We start from the raw sequence: 15518 nt of genomic DNA, 5'->3' as shown, positions 1-15518 counted from the left end.
ACTAGAAGTGGTTATGGTGAAAGCTATTCCTAACTGATGTGACTAATGAGATTAAACAAAGTCAAAAACTTGGATGGCTTGTATTCACTCAAGAGTGCTGAGTTGTTCTATTTATGAACTTTTTATAGTCTAGCTTACTTTTTCAGCATAAGATTCTGTGTGTAATATGCTTACAGCTGCAGCATATGCTCTCTCACAGATAAAAATGAAAATTAGGGTGATGGTTTTAGTATAGGCAAAATGGCCCTGCAGTGGTGAATGGATAAATAAGACAACTAAAAGTCTCTTTGATGTGATGTATCTGTGTTGTTGTTTGTGTTTTGGCTTGGTTTTTTCCCCTCAGAAATGATCAATTCAATGCAGTTGCAAATGAGTTTTTGGAATGATTCTTTATTGGTAAAAGTGAAAATCGATGTTTACAGGAAACTATACTGGACAAAGGAGTGCATGCAAGGGTATTCAAAAATCTGAACATAAATCTTTACAGATATTTTCATTAATATATCAATAGTTAAAAACAGCCATAAATTTCATATCCTGTGTACACAGATATATTTTAATGCTCCCATTTTCCTGAGCCTTCATGATAAAGCAGTCAAGCACTATGGGATGATCACAGTTTTTAGTTGTGGCTATCTGTATTAAAACAAACCTGAATCACAACTAAGAAAGCTGAATAAAACCTGCGTCCTTTTAAGTTAGCTGGGCAAAGCTCCATGTTCAGTAAAATTGATGGTCTCAAATGTGCTGAATATTTGCAAGAGAGATAGAACAATATATTGGCAGCTAACTCCCTAGAAAATGCGTCAATTTATGTTTAAAAAAAAAAATGAGCCAAAATTTTGTATTAAAAAATGATGACGGTAGGGAGGATGATGGAGCTTTTCTGTTAAATGTGATGTCAATTGCAGTACTGTCTAGTATTGAACATTATTTTACTACAGTTCACTGAACATTTTGCAGTGCCACTGAGCTCCTTCTCTGGAGTGGACACACTTGAAGGTCCTTGATGTATGGGTCTGTCTGTCTAGTGAAAAACTCAAATAGTTCTGAGAGCACACACACTTATTTAAAGGGGATTATTTCCTAAATGCTAGAGGCTCCTCTTCTGAGACAACTGATGGAAAATCAGTTCTTTTGTTCCATTTTAAGGGACCTACTATTAGACAACTGCTGCTCTTCAGGTGCTTATTTTGATGCTTAGTTACAGTGACAGAAATGTGGTTAGAGCAACTGGAATGACTCTTGCAGTAGATACTCTCAAATTGCTCTTGCAGGACTTATGAGCCACTTCTGAGTCACCAGCTCCATTCAGGCCTGCTCTACCCTTACTTGGTTTTCTGCAGGTGAATTCAGGAACTCATTGCATGACCATGACTGAGGTATGAGTTTCTGTGTTGTATTTCAGTCCTGGCTTGATGCAGCAGCCAAGACTACATCAGACTTGTAATCTTGTTGAGAGTGTTGCCATGATGGCCTGAGGGTGCTTGTGTGACCATCACAGGTTTGATTTGTCTGCATTTGAGAGTCCAGTTTTGTGGATGGGACATTTTGTATTCAGATGCTCCTAGTCTTGCAAGTATCACAAACATGAGCGTTCAAATTAAGAAACTACTTGTAGGAGAGACATATAGAAATCCCCTTATTTTGCAGCTATAGGTAATTTTTTTTTCTTTTTCTGTGTTTTGGGATGGGATGCTGGTGAAGCAGCAGAGGTAATATCATGTGCAGCAGAGTAATCTCTTCAGGGAATCTCTCCTCCACAGTCCTGTGCTACAGTGTCAGAATAAGCCCCATGGTTTTGTGTCACAATGTCATATGCAGTTGAGCTTTTAGTAAGATGGAATAATAATCTTCAGAAAGTGCAAAAAGGAAATCTGAAATAGACAGAAAAAATCCTGAACCACTGATTGGTGGATAAGAGAATTCCTGAGGACTGTAGCATAGGAACAGAGAAGTGCATGTGACAGTGGGATGGCTGTTTCCCGTTTCCTGATTTCCACTGAGGTCTGAACCCTACAGGGGTCAAAAAATCACAGCAAGCTGGTGATTAAAAAATAAATTAAAAATTCAACAGTGGCTTTCCACTTCTACTTGAGAAATCTTCAGATTGTAATGTATGAGTGAGTTCCTGCAGAAATCCAAGTATGAGCAAGACCACCACAATATGTGAATTCACATATCAATTAGAAGGTTTATTTCACATTAAATGTTTCTTCTTCAGTACAAGGAGGACACATACTGAAAGTATTCTTTCAGCATTACACCAGCATTTAACAACATCGCTGATAGTGGAATATCATATTACAGAATAAAATATGGCATTCTTTTCCAGGGGACAGACAAACTTAACGGTCAAAACAGGAATTAACATTACCTTGCTATAGCTTCCTTGTCCAAAATTACAAGCTGTACAATACAAGGAGACAGGTTTTAACTCCAGATGTTTGTTGTCCGGTTCTGAAGCTGTTGGCCCTCTTGCAATAGGACTGCTTCGCTGGAAAAATCTGTGTGTGTATGGGAACCCTCCCCTCGGTCTCACTGTCCCCGAAGATGCCTGTGTTCCTGGGTGTCAATGTTTTGCAACACAGAATGACTTCTCATGTCCATTGTCCTGTCCAGCATCACTTTCAATCACTCCAGTGCCTTCTTACAACAGCAGTAGTCAAGAAACTTTGAGTCAAGACTCCACAGGTAAGTGAGCCTTTGTTTTTCATGTGTCCAAGCTTAGTTTAATCAGCAGTTTTCATGGTCAATATAAACAGCTGTCTCTGCTGCCAGTGCTTTGATTGCTCCTAATTAAGGACCAGACCACAGAAACATCATTGAAAGGGTTTATGGTTATGCAAAATAATGCTTAATCTAACAATTTCCCCCGTGGCTGAAAAAGTGTCAGAAACAAAGATGTTCTCAGCAACAATAATACCATTAGTGTACATTTTCTTTGAAACTGGTAGGCCAGCTGTTTGATGAGGGTGTATGTGTCACGAACATATTTTATGAAAAATACTTTTGTTAGGATCTTTTCTCCTGAGAAGCTGAGAGACCTCAGAAATTAAATGTAAACAATGATTATCTGCTGCTGTGGAATGCAACAGGTGCATCTTTGATTGCCTCATGTGGTTATTTTTAATTAATGGCCAATCACAGTCCAGCTGTCTCAGACTCTCTGGTCAGTCTCAAGATTTTATTATCATTCCATTCCTTTCTATCCCTTGCTAGCCTTCTCATGAAATCAGTATTCTATTCTTTTAGTAGAGTTTTAGTATATAATTTTCTTTTAATATAATATATATCATAAAATAATAAATAAGCTTTCTGAAACATGGAGTCAAGATTCTCATCTCTTCCCATGTTGGAGTTGCCTGCAAATTCAACAGTGCATCCATGTTAGCATTTGGAGGCATTTGAGGACAGTCTCTTCTGTGCCTGTCATAAAACTTCATGTGATGGAAGATGCCCTCATATGTCTGTTGTGCTCAAAATGCTGCTAGCAGCTGGCTAATCACAAAATAGGGCGTACAAGGAGCATCCAATTATATCTGTGGCAATGCACTTCTGCTCCCAGCCTGTTAAAAGGCTGACATCCATCAGGAGCTATCTGAGGCAACAGTAGTATGCTGATCACTGGTGGTGTTCTTTTCTACTGAGGTTTGGAGGTCTCAGGGTCTGATGGAAAGATGGCAGCTGGTGAAGAGTTGTGATGTCAGGACAAGACACTCGACCCACAGTCTGGTTGCATTTGTCTCTGAGAGTTCTTAATGATGATAGGAAGTGGGTCATGAACTCAGTGAAAATTTCTGGCTATCAATGAATCTCTCATCTATATGCTTCCTAACTGAACCTCTGTAAAAGGATTTTGATTTCTGCTGCCTGTGTTGTGTTACTGAGTGAAGAATTAGAAGGGTCTTCCTAGGTGCCAGGTAAAAGAAATGAGAGCAAGGTATTAGTAGATCCAGTATTGAAAGGCATAATGCTGTAAAAGTCTAAATATTCTGAAAAGTCTGAATATTCTATTCATACCTAGAGCTGCTTCGAATACCTAGTGCTGATCTAGTTCTTAAAATTGTAATAATTGCTGGCAACTATGGCTGAATATAATATGTAGTAAAAATGATAGTCAAATATGTATATTACTGTGGTTTGTATTACTGTTCTTTTCATTTTAAGTATTGCAGTACATTAATATAATTTAGTGTAACTGATGAAGGTATTACTGCATGTTGCCAAAAAATAATTTGCCTGAAACTCTATGGTGGTGCTGAAATCAAATCAAAACCCATTTGTCCCTTCCCAGAACTCTCTGATCTAATGGCTCAATCCTCTGAACCTGTCTGGATGCTCATGGCAGCTGGAAATCTCAGGTTCCAGCACTTCAAGCCCCATTCCTAATATCTGCTTTGATGGTGACACTTGCTAAGCAGGAGCATTAGGGCAAATCCTGCACAGCTTCAGGAAGGTCAAATGTTGTGGCTTTCATTTACCTTTTTTTCTGCTTTACCTTCTGCTTTTTCTGCTTGAGACGTGTAAAAATGCATGTCCTTCTTTAGTGCAGTGTTGATTGTATGAACTCTGTGACTATATTCTGTAGGCTTAATTTGCATCTTGGTTTATGTTACCATCTGTTTTACTGATACGAATACTGTGTGACACTTATTTTTCCAACATGATGAGTGACAACTCTGGTTTTAATTTGAAGTGGTTTTGGGACAGTGAGGAGTGAGGAGGCACTTGACACCTAGAGGTGATGTTGTGGAGAAGAGAAGAAGTGTTAATTTAAAATAAAAGAAAATAGTAGTAGCATAATGAAACAGTAATAAAACTTGATAAGAACCTGTTACCATTGCAGGACAATTTCCTAGTTCTAAAGTATGGATGCAAATAGCCAAAGACACCATTAAGATATTATATTAGCAAGCCAAATACAAATGCCCTAATTTAAGAAGCTACAAGGTCTTTGAAGAGTTCACACTGAGATGTTTATGAAAATGTCATACTGAAAAGCAGCATGGTGTCAGGTTAGCACTCAAGTGATGTCCATTTTCAGCAGGGCAGGGTGCTCCTGGTTCAAAGTTCTAGCACAAGAAGGTACATTCTTCATCCCGATAATTAATATCTTAATTTCTTTATCCAATCAAACAATGTATAATCAGTGGGATTTTTCTAAACCTAATTTTTAAATCTAATCCTGCAGCAGAGTAGAAGGTACTGCATGTACCCAGTGTTTTACCACTACTGCTCAGGGGTAGAGCAGTGTTGTGCCAGCAGCCACTCCTTTAGGCTGGGTGTCACATCTGCAACTCCAGTGCACACCCTGCCCCTGGGCTTCATTATAACACTACTAGTGCAAAGGGTCCTCAAGTGTTTTAAACTACATCAATTTTCAGGGACTGTCTTGCTGTGATTGAAAAGCCTGTTTGCAGCATACAGCACTTCTGTGGAAGCTCAGGCAAGAGTACAGTGTCAGCTGAAATGGGGGAGTTCTTGAAAAGACAGAGGGTAACTGAGGGACAGATTAATGAGGCAGGGTAAATCTTAAAGATATATCCACACTCATTTATTTCCAGGACTACTTGATCAGATCATTTACAAAAACTTGAAATGCACAAGAATGCCACAGGCTTACTGTGCTGCTTCTTGTCTGTGCATTTACAATTAAACTCTCTATAACATTTTAGAGGCAAATTCTTTAAAAAACAAACTGAGCTAAACCACTGGTATATAATGCATTCAACTCACACAATATAGTTCAAAAGAATTCTTTTTTTAACTACTGATGGTGGAAAAATTCTGTCTGCTTCCATTCAAGCAGTGCATGCTTGGGACCTTGTAATAAACTGTGCATGGTGATGTCTGAGCTGGATTTCAATGTTCTGAATAAGATAATGATGTAAAACAACTCAGTGTATTTTGATACAAAGTATGAAAGATAAATCTGCAGCTGGTTTTAGTGGGTGCTTTGCATAGTACTTGAAACATTAGTCTCAATTTAGTGCTTTTGTTGCTTTGCAGCATTTTGTAATGCTAGATAATTTGCAGAGTAGTGTCAGATTTTGTCCTTGGGTATAGGAGTATAATAGAGACCAGAATTAATCAATTTCATGGACTGTTTTGGAAGGGAAGGGAATTGTTGAATTTCTAGTATTAGTTGTCATTTGAAATAATGGAGGTTTGAGAGGATTGCTCTGGTCAATAAAAGCCAGGCTTCTGTTTAGAATGGACGAAACATGAGTTATGCTTTGCTCATTTTCTAACCTAAAAAATTTGTGAGGGAGTACCAGAGAGGAAGGTCATTGTGGTAAATATTTCACAACTGCATATTAGTTTTTAGCTGAGTCAAGAAGAGTTCTTTTTGATTAACTTTGTCTCTTCTTATGATCATTATTCAATGCTTAATTACATTGAACACTATATTCCAGAATGTACAGAAGATTTACTAGACAACACCAGCTGGATTGAGATTAATAGATTTGCACTGGGTGGAAATAGTCAGAAGCTGAACAATACCTGTCAAATTTGTGCCAGCTACAAATTTTAAAGAAATACAAAATACCATAATTCATTAAAATACTGGATATAACAAGAAATCTGTGCCTTTTTGAAATGTATTTCCCATTTTTCTGATAATAATCTGAATAATTTCATTCAACTGCTTCTGACCTGAAATTAGTGCACCTTCATCTAGACTGTATTTCTCTTGTTTGCTCATTACAGGGACCTGTCCCCTTGTCTGCTAGATCAGCGGTTTTGAAAGCAATTATATTGATTTGCTATGAATTGTTTCTGAAAAATATGTCAACTCTTTGTTATCATCTTGTTTTCTTCAAGGTGGTTAAAGACACTTGATTTATTGCTTACTTACTCTTTGTCACTATCTCTTTTCAAATAATGATGTTTGTCTGACTGGGCTATAATTACCTGAACTACTTTTTTTGCCCTTCTTCACTGTTACGGAACCTTACTCCATCCTTTCTTCAATGGAATAATCCCAAAAATGCATTTAGGCTGCTAAATCCCAACGAAGCAACTGAAAGGTAAAGTAGGCAGCTACTTTATTTTCCTTGGTCTGAGCCTGGTCCCTGGTGTGTGAATGTCCAGAGCAGAGCTATTTCAGGAGAGCTTGTACTTCACAGCAGAGACAGGGAAAATGTAGAGGACTCAAGATGGACCCTCCTCAGGGATGCATTTGGGCCTGTCTTACAGTCAGACAGAAACACAAACTTTGGAAAAAAATAATACTATGATCATAGTACACAGCTTTTGTAACCGTAAGTAAACCTGAAAGAGAGTTCCAGGTTTGTTCCTCAAAACTATTGGAAGTCTGGCTGCAGGTCATGTCCACTCTTTTATTTACATAAATTCCTGTGACCTCCTTATTTTATTTTGCATGCACAATCATGGCCTGAAACCTTTTGCCTTTTGTTACTACACTGCAAGACATTGCACCTGCTGTGAATGCTGTATTTGACATATATAAAAATAATTTTATTTTTGCCTGTATTTCTTGATTTGTAAGTAAGTGCATACTTATATGTATTGTCTGATTCTGCAGCTGTCTTGTCTTGTGCAATTTTTAAGTTTTAAATTGTTCAATAACAGCAAAAACCTATATATAGAAACCCATATATATAGATATTTGTGATGGTGCCTACTTTCTAGTGTGGTATAGGATTCCAGTACTATCTATTTGATAGGTTAGATGCAAAGGAAGTAGATCCAATGTTAACTGGATTCTGTAAAAGGAATAATATTGGCCTGCTTAGCAATTTATTTGTTCCCCTGAATAAAAATGATACTTTGAAGAATTATAATGTGAATAAGGCAATGATTGAGGGGGACATGAAAACAGTCTTGGGATGGGGACTGCTAAACAGGAGAAAGATGAATAGTGGAGTTTTCCCAGTACTGGTTTGGAAATAAGGTTAATATTTTTATGGAGGATTTTTGCCTGGAAAAGAGGAGTGCATTGGTGAAATGTGCTGATGAGTCTAAGGTCACAGGCATCATCACTGCTAGGGATATTCAGAATGTCAGGTAGGAAGAAATTGATGGCTTTTTGGAACAGAATAAGGGAAAAGTTATGGAATACAATGGTGCAGCTTTTGCTACTGTGCACAGCAGGTTTTTTTCTTTTTCTCCGATAAGCTGTGAGTCTTCAGCAAGAAATAGTAGAGAAAGATAAATTCAACTACTAATTGGAGATGGGCTGCAGCTATGAAAAAAGCAAATGGAGGCCTGGCATGTTTCAGGTGAAGTATTTGCTACAGAGGGAGAGACAGAAGATTTTTACCTAAACTGACTGCTTATTTTCAGTGAGAGTAGAGATTTACTGGGGCTTAAGCAGAGGAAAAACTACCAGAACAATAAGGGAGAAGAGAGTAAAAAAAATTTGCCATGTTTAGACTCGCAAAACAAAAGCCACTTAAAGAAAGAACGCGCAAGCTGTAGGTTTCTGTTTATTTAATAATCTAATGTTTGTAAAGTTTGGGGAAATAGCTGAGTCTGAAGAACAGGCATCTGATCCATCTATTTATCCTGACCAGCAGCCTTCAGAATCTGAGGAAACTGCAAAGTGACCCTAGAGATGCAACTCCTCATTTTAACTCTTACAGTGTGTGTTCCAGTTGCAAGTCTTAATATGCAGGGGTCATAAACTGACCAGCTCCTGGGGATTCTCTATGAAAGTGATAGCCACAAGATGGTGCTGGCACTCCTTACTGTGGTTGAAGGCATTGTGAGAGATTTAGCAGAATATGCAGCAGCAATAAAGTCAGTGGATCACTTCAGGCTGCAGTTTGTGGTTAAGCATTGATTTTTGGTAAAAAGTCCTAATGCATTCTTAGTATATTGGAGGGAAAGAGGGAATTAAAAAGGTGATGGTTATTTCTGAGGTTGTTGTTTCATCAATCGGTGATTGATGAAATAATGAAATTGAGAAATAGAAAAAAACCACATCTTTGTTATCTCTGATTAGAATCCTTGAATTTTGCTGCCTTTTAAATGCCAAGGACAAAGTCTGCTGTGCCCACAGTGCTGCTGACTGCTTGTGCTTCTCTGCTGTTTTCCTTTTGTGCTTGCATCAAGAGAGGGACTGTTTTGGGAGATTGGCCTGGTGATCTCTGTAGAGCATCTTGAAAGGAGTGAACAAGAGATAGACAGCAAGGAACTGCAGAAACCTAATAGAGAGCTCTTGGTTGTCTTTATAAAGAGGAAAAACACTGTTGGCAAAAATGTTCCTTGGGAACTTTGTAGTCAGCTGAACCCAAGAAACAATGAAGTCCAGTTGACAACTACATAAACTTGTCTCACTGGCCTGAGAACAGCCTGCCTTCCCTACCCTTCTCTCCTGTCTGCCAGCACAAGCTCATGCCTCTGTTCATTAATCATTGTGGCCATGAAGGGGGGAGGCTTATCCTTGTCAATTCTTTCATTCAGCCAGCAGCAGAATCTTTCACGGTTAAGAAAGGCAATGGTTCGCTACTTTTCTCAAAAAGGAGAGGAGTGCACTTTCAGAAGTGCTAAGCACTATGGAATGCCTTTCTTCCAGTGCTATGTCATCTTTTGCTCCTGAAATGCATCATATGCATTTTTCTTTTTAATAAAATAAGACTAAATGTGTTTAAGTTTATACCTGAAATGGCTGAAATGCATACTGCATTCAATAAATATGATAAATTAGGATCTTGCAAAGAATGTCCTTGCTGACTCTTGGGACAGAGAGGGCCATTAAATCTATACTTCCAAATATCTAAGTGTGCTTACTTAATCAGTTTCAAAACTTTGGCTACCAGTAGAATTGCTTTTATGATTCAAAGTGCAATACTGTTTACTCAAAATTCTGGCTGACATTAAGTGCACAGACCATTCTAAAACACTCATGTTTAAAAGAAAGAAAATAAAACCTGTGAAACTTCTGTACTCTTTTGACCTTATTGTAGGATCGAGTCTAGAAGCTGCTGAACTTCCTGATTTGGATCCAGCAAAGCAATGAAGTGGATGCTTAATGAACTTGAGAGTTGACAATTTATCTGCTTCTCTAATTATTCTTACCACTTATGAGTGAGAAACTAAAATGTGCCTAGATACAATGAGCTGGTAATTCCTGTAAAAATGTATTTGGAAATGCCAGCCAGGACTGATCACGCTGTTGGTTCAAGGCATTTAAAACTGGCAATGCTAGCACGTGCCTCCTGAACTGTTGTACCAGTGTGCTTCAAACTTGTCTTCAGAGAGCATCTTTAGAGCTGGAAGTGCATTTACTCTCCTGCATTCTCTTTGTGCTAATTTTGAAACTAGCTGGAAGACCTGGCCATCCTATTTATCTACAATGTGGATATTTGCCTTTTTGCTGATCTGAGGTTGGCACATCATTGCACAAGTTCAAGCAGGAATCTCACATTATCCCTGTTTGCTTCCTGCTGGTGCTTAATGTGAACCTAAACTCAGGAGGGACTGTAATACTCTATCTCCTCCTCACACCACCACTTAGCAAACACAGACTTAGATTTATAACATTTAATTCTTTTTGATTGCCTTATTTGGATAGGCAAATTTGGATGTCCAAACTTATTTGGATAGTTTTTCTTGGATATATTTCTACACTGTCGATTGAGAACCATTGGGGCAATAAGAATTACTTTGAATATCAGACTTCATGGAGACTCTTTTTCTCTGGGCAATATTTTGGTTTTGTAAGCTACTCAATTAATGAAGAAACGGGTTAGGATGGATTTTGAATCAGTAATTGAAGAATTGGTTTTTACCTAAGGATATGTCTTCCTACCACTCTTCCAATTGCAGCCTCCTAGTGCTAGAGGATCTTCAAGGCTTAGTGAAAGAAAGAAATGTTTAATTAGTCCTTTAAATCAAAGAAGGGTTTGTGAACAGCAATCTGTTTCATTCTCCTGTCAATGACATGCCTTTCCCTGTGAACAGTGTACTTATCTTGCATATTTTATAACCAAAACACTACTAAAAATAAGCATAAAATTATTATTTAGTATCTGCTTGTTAACTTTACAGAATCAAAAAAAGACTTTCCCAATTTTACTTCCAGAGAAATTAAGGGTCTAACAATAGAGTTCTTTTTATTTTGTTTCTCATTAGAGAACATTACACAATTAAACCTTGAAGTGTTCTATATGTAAGTAACTGATATATCCTTGAGCAGGAAAAAACCCTAACTTTATAATAAACCCACTTTTGATAGTCACATCAAAGAACATGAACCAAAAAAACCACCCAAATGTCTAATGTGTTTCCTTTACTTTTTTCCAGTGTTTTTTTTTAATGAGCTGTTTCATTTTTCTTTGGATAATGAAGCCTTGGTCCTTTAAAAGAGAAAGGATGTGTCAAGAGTTTCAGACATCAAGTGGGAAGCGTTCATGTGTAGCACTGCAGTACAAGACTGAGCCAGAGAGCAGGAGCTGTATAACTGAAATGGAATTAACTGCATAAAATAGCTCCAGTAGAGCCCTTATGTCTTTTTCCTGTGTTGTTAAACTCAGTTTAAGGTAACCAAGCTTTGTATCCCATTACTCCCCTCATTGAAAGAAGAGTAATGAAGTACCTCTGAAAATCTCTTTTCCTTCTCCTTCCTGCCCACCTCTTTGTTCTGTGTACATATTGTGAATTTGTTCCCTATTTTCTACCTATTTTGCATTCTTCATTTATAGCATTTCCAGGGAAGGGGAACTTCCAGCTATGTATCTCTGCTTGCCCCCAGCCTGCTTCTGCTCAGCTCTGAGGAGGTGATGGCTGGAGGAAGCTCTAGTATGTAGCTTTTCCTCTCACACTGCCAGCAGTTTCCCATGCCTGGATCACAGGTGAGGGGCTTTGCTTCACTTGAGGCTTTAGGAAACTGAAAGGTTCAAACTGAGACAACAAGCACAGCAAGCCACTGTGGTGCCTGTACCTCTCATTCAGTCAGGATGGAGGATGCCCATGGAGGTGGCAGGCTGCCCATGGAGGGCCAAGGGGAGGGTAGATCACCTCTCTCCAGAGAGCTGGTCCATGGCCAACCTCTAGCTGGGAGCCTATTCTGTAACAGATAAGCAGAGGGTTTATTTGCCAGATGTTGATCTGGTGTCCAGTAGAATATTTGCTCCTGAGTGCTTGTGTCTGATTGCTTTCAGCTTTGCCATGGTATTTATGTCTAAGCCCTGTGTTTTGGTTGAGAAGACCAAGTAACATTCACTGTAAAGGGCAAAAAAACTCTTGGACAGAATTCCTAAATGTACTGACATGCTTCCTGTTGAATCCCGATTACCCTGCTGGAGCCCCCTTAATCCTGAGTTTTATCTTGCAAGTCAGGTCTTTATTTAAACTCTGTTAGAATCAATGGAAAAACTCACTTGCAGTGCAGCATGAGATAATTGAACCTATGCTAAACAAAATTTCTATTTAAATATACAGCTGCTCTCTCTGTTTGTGCTTCCTTTTGTTGATTGTTTCCTACCTCATTTTTCCCTTCTATCCTGGAAATAAAGCTGCAGTAATCTGAAATGGGTATTTGACTATCTGTTGTCTGCATAGAAAAAAAAATGAGGTGCATGTCAGACATCACTCTGGAGTTACAGAAGTAATTGCTGCTTTTCAGATGACGAGTTCTCAAAGCCCAGTAATCTTTTCCACATCAGGACTAAAACTTACAAATACACCTCATGCAGAAATACCTACATACTTCTTTCTTATTCTTCTAAGTGCTTCCCCTGGGTGCCTCTTTCTCCCTTGCCAAAAATACTGTCATTCACATCCTTGAAGCACTTCAGCTTTTAAGATGAAAATATTGAAGAGTGAAAATAAATTATTGGAGATTAATTTTGTGGGAGAAGGGAGTGTTGTGTAGGTCTGTGCATAAAGATAAGAACATGCTGTACCTCAGGCTTGCTGAAAACAGGTTTTATTATTATTTTTTTCCCTTAGGCAGATATTACGCTATGCCATTCTGTGTATAGTAGGCGAGGGAGAAAGAAAGAAAAAGGTGGAGCCATTATTCAACTACTCTGCATGATCACGAGGGTAGTGTTTATCAAGTCAAACCAGAAATCAGATGTCTCTAGGTGATCTTCAAGTTAGCAGGTTAAACAAAGTCTTATCTCTTGTTATCAGTACAGCTGGTTATTGAGAACCTGTATTAGTAAACATCCAACGTTGCATTAAAATAAAAGGTATCTTTGGCAGAAATTATAAGCAATGAAGCTGTAACAGTAAAAAATTGTAGCTGTATATTTTACTGGTTTGAGTTATATAATAGTCTTGAACTGAGACTGCAAGAGGGTGAGGATGAAATTAAATGAGTCATTGTTAAAAATAGGATGTGGGATTGAATTAAATGTTGAATGTGCTGGGCAGCTGAATAGAGGATGAAATTTGCAGTGAGAAATAGACAGTGTCTGTATCATATAAATGTTGATTACTATATAAACACATGGTGACTAGGGACAAGAAAGGGACTGCAGAGGCAGGAAAGGCATCTGACTGGTCCAGTGGTAGGTGTTTCCTCCCAGGCAGGGAGATGAGGCACAAGGCTTTTTAGTCTTTCTTTTTGTTGAATGCCATGAGTAACAAGTGGGGAACTGACCGCAAAAGCCAACTGGAAGTAGCAAAAGTAAAATTCAGCTATTTTGATATATATAGAAAATCATGAGTTCAGCTTGGTTTTATGCCTGGTTAGAATGGGGTTTTTCTCATGGCTAAGGGATGCAGTAGTTCAGTTCACGGGGTGAAGGAAGAAGTGGTCACTTTCAATGATAAATGTGGCAGAAATGATGATCTCTGGCTATTACTGGGAGCACAATGCTTCAGCCAGTAGACTAGAAGGCCTCTAGCCTGATCTAGCACACCAATTTTTAACTTATGTTCCTACAGAGTTTAAAGGTGTTGAGCTTGAGCAGTGGTTCACCTGCTTGTCACTGTCATCCATATGGCTTAAAAAAATTCCTTGATGAACGTTTTTGTCAGAGTAGAGTAGCTACTAGTAACTGTGTTGGATGAGCAAGCTTTAGATAAAAAGAATGATGCATTATGCTGATACTGTGTGGGCATCTAAGTCCTCAGTTTGGTTTAGATACTGTAGGGAAAAAAATCACATTTCTCTAAGCTTATTTTCTATCCTAATTTTGGGAATGGGTGACATTAAAAAGCAAGTTTTTTTAAAAATTAAACAAACCAGCAGATGATGTGCTGGTCACCGTGGAAACCAGGCTTTTGATGAAGAGGTTGTATATCTGGTAATACTTTGTACTGAGTTCTGATTACAACAAAAATCTACATTTCTTTAAAATTCTTACACATGCTCTTCTTCTCCACACTTTACTTTTTAGAAGATAGAAAGGAAGAAGCTGTAAAATAAGATATTTGCTTTAAAAGTACAGAAAAGTTCCTATTTCAGCAAAATAGGAATCTATTTTGCTGAAACAAGGTTTTTATGTGAGGCTAGAACATGCAAATGGAAGTGATGGTGAATGAATTCAAGGCTTAACAACTCTTTGGACATGCATCAAGCTTAAAGGCCAATTGCTTCAAAGAATATGTCCAAAACTCTGTGAATAAGGCAGTGCCTAAAACTGGACATTTGCAGAAATAATGCCACTAAATTCATAAACATCCAGTCTCATGATCTCAATGAAGTTATTCATGCACACTGTGGGCTTAGTTCAGAAACACTGTCTTGTATAACTTAGCAACCCTGAATTTTGTGCTATGTTAAAAGCTTTTATTAAAAATATTATTGATTTCGTTCAGTTGAGCTCAGATATATGAATCAGGCAGTGAATATCTGAAAGCTAAAACAGAAGAACCTGTAATGACTGAATTAAAATGGTTTTACACAAAAATCTTGGGATTGACTGATGTAAGCTTCAGTAAAACAGCTTCTGAGATAATTCAGAATAACATCATGTAAGGTCATCTTCATAGGAGTGGGAAATTCTCATTTAATGGGTTTATGTATATAGGAGAACTGATCCAGGACTGATGTAGTTTCTGTGCATCTTTTCAGATGCAGTTGTGTTGTCCTAAGACTCATAAGCAAGTGATAATTTTCTTGCATCATGAACACACGGTTCATTCTTATTTTGAGCAACTTAACTGAATACTAAAATAATAGTAAAACCCAATGTGAAAAAAAATTAAATCTAAATTTTCATACACATAAATGTGACTGATAATATATTTTTTAAATAAGGAGTTTTTATTGTAAACTATTCTTCCTTTACCAAAGTTTATTTAATTTATATCTTAACTATTTATATACTATAGTTTTAATACTATGCTTTACTACTTTTAATTTAATATGATGTTTTTTAGTGTATTATTTCCTGGTCAGGTAATAATATTTCGGATCAGAACTGCATCTACATTCACGATATCTTGTGGACTTTCAAAGTCTCATTTTCCTTCTTTAGCTGTGGAAGGAAAGTACTCCAAGATTTGCCAAGTTACTCTTTTGAAGTTGCCATGGTCTGTTGAGGTTCTGTAGAATATCTTGCCCCTATGACCTCTATCTCAAGAGTAAT

Source organism: Agelaius tricolor, unplaced genomic scaffold (genome assembly GCF_023055355.1).
Source record: "Agelaius tricolor isolate 1412-34295 unplaced genomic scaffold, bAgeTri1.0.p SCAF_3, whole genome shotgun sequence".
Lineage (NCBI taxonomy): Eukaryota > Metazoa > Chordata > Aves > Passeriformes > Icteridae > Agelaius > Agelaius tricolor.
Note: the sequence above shows the minus strand (reverse complement) of the source record.